This window comes from Melitaea cinxia, chromosome 2, assembly GCF_905220565.1.
Source record: "Melitaea cinxia chromosome 2, ilMelCinx1.1, whole genome shotgun sequence".
NCBI classification, from domain to species: Eukaryota; Metazoa; Arthropoda; class Insecta; order Lepidoptera; family Nymphalidae; genus Melitaea; species Melitaea cinxia.
In genome coordinates, this window is record NC_059395.1 from 9,845,808 (window position 1) to 9,853,198 (window position 7,391).

A 7,391-nucleotide genomic window follows, 5' to 3' on the forward strand; every position below is an offset into this window, starting at 1 on the left:
TAATAACAATAATATAATAATATGTGTTATTACAATATACCATACAACTCACCCGCCAGCTGCAAGAATATGAAAATAGTACTTTCATAAAAAAGATACAATAACCATTATAATAGACTAGTAATAAAAAACAACAAATCCAAATCACTAAAAGAAACAAAAAAATATTTACAGTAAAAAAAATTGTTTGTTTAATCTAAATAAAATACACAGTACTATGCTACAGATCTTATAATAACAAAAAAGACACTAACGATGAAAGTGATAAAAAAAAACAACAAATCGAAATCACAAAATGAATTACTAAAAAATATTTGTAGTAAAGAAAAAAAAATTGTTTAGTTACTTAATCTAAAAAAAAACAGTCCTGTGCTACAAAAAATATAATAACAAAAAAAAAGATGACACTATCGGTGAGCAACTTTAATCATTATCCTACCTTACAACAAATTGTAACAACTAACTTACACGTGGGTAGATACACAAAAACTTTATAAATATATACCCACCAAATTGTCACAAGTTATATAAATATGAAAAAGTATGTTATAAAAAAAAAGTAAATAACATGTCAAGTGAAAAAAGAAATTTGTTAAATAAATAGTGCACACCAGCGGGGACCCTGGGTCCCGAGACAAAATAGCCGCAAACAAGCTGACAACATTCACAGGTAACTTATTTATTTCTAACTGGCCTCTTCGAACGAGACGCAACTCCTCTGCATTCCGTGGTTTTTGATGTAGTAGCGATGGTTTGAGGTGATGACCTGGCCAGTGCTGTAGGTGTAAAATCAGGAATTTCATCCAGATCAGATAAACATTCAGCTCTGTTGCGCGATCCGTCCGGAGCGAGAATAAAAATCATATACATCAATACATGCAAATATATATAGTTTTTGATACCGTGGTGATGATGGAGTCTCGAATTCTAGTGTTGCGGAGCCTTACTACAACGGTACGTAGTCTTTTGCTCGAGTCGTCCAATTTGCGGATTCTTGTGCACGCCATTATATCAGATTCCTGGATAGGTAAGGAGATAGTAGCGCCAAGTTGGCTCATAACAGAGTATAGGCTCTCCGATTTGTTTTCAGGGATGCCATTAATCTCCAGGTTATTTTCGCGAGAATGCTGTTCGAGGAGAATTAATCTTGCAGATAAGGATTCAAGGTTATTGTTTAGGTTCATGTTCTCCTGGGTAAGATTATTTATTTTTTCTTCAGACTCCTTAAGGTGTGTCTGGATTCGATCGTACTCAACGGTCAAAATTCCACAGAATCTTTTATATCGTTTAGTTTTTGACACTGACGGATTTATACAGATAGAAATGTAGATGGACGGTAATTTAATTCCTCATAATAATTTATAAATTTGTTGATAAAATATTTTTTAAATTTACAAGCGCAGAATTAACATTCTTATTAGAAATTGAATTCACTTAATAATAGAAATTTATTGAAATACTTTTTATTACTTTTTAATGTCTTAATTATAAATATTGATTAGATAAATGTATTTTGTGTGTAAGGTGTTATAAATGTAACTATATAGTTTTGACGTTTTGTGTTTAGTGTAGTACATTCTTACATAATACACATAGGTATGTGTCACATAATAAAATTAATTCTTGAATAATGTTCATAAACTTCATATTTAAAAGCCTGGATATGTTTATTAAACTGAATACAAATTAAAAGTACTTCGATCAACTTAAAAATTCTAAAATAAAAATTTTAAAATGTGTGAAAGAAGTCAGGATGCACAATATTAGCAAACTAAAACAACTTAAATAATTTGAATTTGTTTTATAACTTTAATTTTATAAATTGCCAGCCTGAGACATCTCATCGTTTGAATATTTATATAACAGTGGGCAGTCTAATTTAAAAATCGTATATAGAAGGCAGGAACCCATCGTTAGTCTTATAAAACACTATTTAATAAACTTGAATAATATATTACCTCGGAATCTATTGAAAATATTGTTATATATGAATTGTATAAACATCTGATATACTAATATATTATTTTAAACCAAAAATAATGTACTTCTTATTACATTTCAATTGTAAATAGACATTAGAAGACGAATCGAGTTTCGTCGTTTATATAATAATAATTAACGCTTCACACTCAACGCCCCCCCGTAGGATTTTCTCCTGTGTTGGGGGTCCGAAAACACACACAATACACAAGCACAACGCCCAAACCACGACATACATCTATATGGCCGATACAAATGTCTGTCGTGAACGGGACTCGAAACCGCGACCGCCAGCGCAACAGCCAGTGCTATGACCACTGCGCCAACGCGTCGTCGCCTATAAAGAGTCAATTACCTATATGTGTATGTATGAGTATATGTGTATATGTATATATATGTATGTATGTATGTATATGTATGTATATTCACGTATTATATGTATATATTATGTATGTACACCTCCATGCCGTCTAATTCTTTAGTCATGTCCTTTTCATGCTAGAGGTTGTCTGGAAGAGATCGCTCTTTTAGCGATAAGACCGCCTTTTGTACATGTCTATATTTTCTTTTACGGTGTAAAATTTTTCTCTGATAGTGTACAATAAAGAGTATTTGTATTGTATTGTATTGTATTGTACCTATTGTTTTCATGTTTAGTTTAACCAATTATAGTCTTATTAACGTTAATTGTGTTAAGCACTTTTATTATAACAATTATTTTTATTACTCTATGAATCGAATTACATTTTATGTCACTACATTGCGCTCTCTAAGCAACAATACAATGCACGAAAGATATGCATGTAATGCTTTTAGCTTAGGATGAAACACATTGTAAAAAAAATACAGTCGAATTGAGAACCTCCTCCTTTTTTGGAAGTCGGTTAAAAAAAGAGAATACAACGAAAATGAAAGGAAAAATAAATTACGGGTGATCTGAGGTCGGGAAGACTTTTTGGTAAAGCTTTAGATTAGGTAAAACCGAATTTCGGGACCGTGGGGGGATGGGGGGGGAGAGGGTGGGGAACGCTACCCCTGGTACGACTGTCACACCTCGGAACCCCATGGTTATGGAGATATCCATGGTTAAAGTTTTGAGATTAGAAGAAGAATTTCGAAAGTTAGAGGGAACGCTTGGCTCCGGCGCTGCGGGAAGTGCAGCCCTTCCGCCCTTGCGTGCGAAAGCACGCTCACTCATGCTCCGTTCCGCAGCGGAGGCTGGTCGCCTTCGGCGACCAGCCTCAGCCGCTCCTCTACGCATTCGTTCGCGCGTTTTCGCACGGCGGGCGAGGGCTGCCCTCCCTCCGCGCCTCCGCGGCACAAAAAAAACACTCTAGGGGTAGGACAGACCAAGACCACGTGGACAGTGGGGTGCTCCGATTCGGTTTTGGGTATTTTTCGAATTTCTAAACCTATATTCTAGCACGCAATGTTACTAATTTTATTAGAATATTATGTCTGACGCGTTATTTTGTTTAAAAGTGTCGATTTGTCACACAATGCAAACACTACGAGCTCAAAGGTATTATAATAGCTTTAAATTCTTCTTCTAACCTCAAAACTTTAACCATGGATATCTCCATAACCATGGGGTTTTGAGGTATTACAGTGTTACCTTGTATAGATTCCCCTACACCCTCCACCCTCCACACCTAAAAACCCCATAATTCGGTTTTTTTTGTACGGAGCATGAGTGAGCGTGCTTTCGCACGCAAGGGCTGCACTTCCCGTAGCGCCGGAGCCAAGCGTTCCTCTAACTTTCGAAATTCTTCTTCTAACCTCAAAACTTTAACCATCGATATCTCCATAACCATGGGGTTCCGAGGTGTGACAGTGGTACCAGGGGTAGCGTTTCCCACCCTCTCCCCCCCCATCCCCCCACGGTCCCGAAATTCGGTTTTACCTAATCTAGATCTTAGCCGACTTTTTTATTTACACTGTTTTCACATAACCTCAAAATTCATGTGAAAAATAAAACAAAAACTAAGTTTTTGGTTTTTATTTTTATCTTTTACAAGAATTATTTTTTACTAAATTTGGTGAAAACTTATATACTATATTACTTTTTATGTTCCGAACACACTGTAATTTTTTTGATTTAAAATATTTATTTTTTCACCTTCTTTTGACCTTAATATCGAAAAAGCACTAAAATTTTCAATCGAAAATTCTCACGTCACAAAATTTCAGCTTTTTTAAAAATATCGGTGGGCTTTTAGTTCGTTCAAATCTTCACTTTTTGGTGGTCTTAAAAAAAATAAAGGTTACTATGGTAAATGTTTTCAGAAAATGCAAAATATAAAAGTTGTACATCTTTTTACTACCTACAACTTTGCCATTGAACTTTTTTCCATAGGACTCGTAGTTTAGCCGGAAATCGAGATAAACTGTTTTTAACCCTTAATCTCCCCCAATCCTTACCACTTCCCTCCTCAGAGGCGTCCAGCAGTGGACTGCGATAGGCTGAAGTGATGTGACGATGAGTGCCCAATAAGAACCATAGACAAACTTTCAACAAACTTTTTTTGCAGTAACTGGTGATAGGTTTCTGGTTTTTGTATAATATTACTCTTTTTAATAAAAATAGTTTGTTTGATTATAATAATCAATGTCTTATAAATAAATACACTTTCCGAAATTGATTTAAATATAAAGATTTCCCAAAACCCGGTCCTTACGAGGCGCAATTACATTACTTACCTAAACGTCGATTGGTTGTGCTCTGCTTTCTCGTGAGGCTCGACTTGTGGTTCGTTTTTTAATCGATTGTAAGATTTCTCAAATAGAAGCAATTCGTCGCGTTGTTACCGCGACGGTGCGGGCACTTTGATGTGTTTTTGTGGGCGGCCGCGGCGAAGCGGCGCGATTGGCCGCGTAAGCCGTTAGTTGAATTATAAGTAATTTGTACTTCGTATTCAAGGTTTGATGTACCTACACCACCCTTCGTACTGCACCTATTTTAAAATCATATCAGTTATATTAACACAGTATATTTACACGAAGATATACAGAAATCAGTTTATTATCATTCATACTATTGACTTCTACGTGATATCACATAACTAAAAAACGTACGTAAATAAGAAAAAAATGGATAAAATAGTAATTATAAACAAAGCTCAAGATAGGTTAGCATATGCTTATATATAGTGTCACTTCAAAATTTTTATTAAATGTAATTTTATATTTTTCAAAAAAAAAAAGAAAATTAGCAGCACTGCTTTATTAGGTACCGTATCAATCATAGAAAGAAATATTATCTAGTTTACATCACACTGATCAAAGGGTTGATTTGTTGTATCTCATTGTATACTTTATCTTCAAATCATCGAATATTCGAGTTGAATTTTGAAGCAAAAAGGGCTGAGACGGTGCAATCGTCATCGTTTTATACGGTTATACCAGAGTCCGTTTCGAATCGCTCCATTTTCATTTCGTTTTTGCTGCGGCATGTGGCAACACCGGCCTACTCTGTCAATCTCTTATTATTAATTACCTTCTTTTATGGCTACACACTTCTATCGATCGCGTTGATTAAAATATCCTAATAATAGACTGGCATAATGACTTACACTTCTTATTAAAAAACTCGAGATGAGTGCTACAGTGTCGGCATCAATTAATCGTAGAGTCTTGTAAAGTACGCATGTACTCACAGGGCGGAATATATACTGGGATGGATAGATATAGAAAACATTAATTATTTCCATACATTAATATCATCGCAAAACTGGAAAATTCCTCTATAAATACTCTATTGAAGAGTAGTTTATTAACAAATACGCCAATTTATATTTAAATCTTAAAGAAATTTCAATATTAAAAAGATACATACACATTGGCTACACCTACTTATACTCATCATTACAGTTCCAAGTTCTAGAGAATATCATAAGGGAAGTATTTTTTTTTACAATTAGTAGCAATGTTGTTACAACAAATACAAATAAACGTATAATAATCTATATTTTGATGTACGTACGAAATAAAAATAAAACCCTAAGGTAGTAATGGAACTAAATTGAATGATATTAATTACTCGTGCTGAACTCGGTAACTGAATAACAAGATTTCATTAAATCGCACACGCACCGGCGGATGATGCGCGGGCGCCGAAAGACGCGTATAAATTGCTCAATTTGGTTCTGAGCAAATGGCATATTAAATTATTATCGCTTATCATGTACGCTTGTATCAGGCTTCTTGAGTACGCTTTCCTGCGATCTCCGCAGGGGTTAGCATGGTTTACCACATATGTCTAAGCAATTAATATGCTTCAACCGGCATATTCGTTTATTTGATTCTATTACTTCTTTATGTTTTTAAAATGATATATTTCTTACTTAATTTTTTTAAATGATTGCTGTATATAGGTGTCATTTCGATGCCGTGCCAATTTAATTTCTATCAAATTCACGACTTTTCGGGTTTTAATGGCATTGACGTGCCATACATGCTGTTTTAGCGCTATTGAAAGCAATTTTTTAATCTAAATGAATTTATTTTGTATAAAATATTAAAATGTTCTTAATTCCTATTTAAAATAACTTTTCTCCTAATTTTTAATAATTTCCTGTTCTTTACCTAGATACTATTAGTACTATAAAAACTGTCACAACTTTTTCATCACACAAAAAAGTCTAATAAGAATTATCTAAAACGATTGTTTCAATAACTGCAAAGAGACAGAAATGAAATGACAAAATTAAGAATCGGAATCTAATTTCAGTTGAAAGGTTGCCGCAAAAAGTCCGATCAGATGGGATACTGTCGGCGAGCTCATAGGGGGCAACAATTCCACGAGTCATGGGTCCGTGGCCAGCTCGCCTTCGAATTAATTACACAAATTACAGTTACAAAGGGCAAGTGGTGAAGACGTATGAGGGGACTCATTTTGTTGCTTATTTGCATATTATGCAACTAAAATGAAATGTAATAAGTAAAATGTTATGTCTAAGTAAATATTTATATGTAGGTAGGTACCTACTTGTTTTATTGAGGTTTGTTTTACGATTACGTATGATTTCGTTTGTTAAGAATAAGTAGAAGTTAAGATTATTAAGATTGTTTTAGGAGGTCCGATAATAAATTTAAATTATTTACGAACTTCATATTGAGACCGTCAGAGAGAATATCAGAATAGTTTCAACTGATTAAGAGATTTGTTTATATGTTAGTACAAAGTTTTGTTCTTTAATAAACTATACATCTTCATATAGGTCTTCACCTTTACCATTTACGTCACATCATCATCACATCAGCCTATCGCAGTCCACTACTGGACATAGGCCTCCACAAATTCGAGCCAAAAACAGCGTAAACTCATGTGTTTGGCCCATAGTCACCACGCTGGGCTGGCGGGTTAGTGACCGCAGGGTTAGCTTTGTCTCACCGAAGACGCTGCTGTCCGT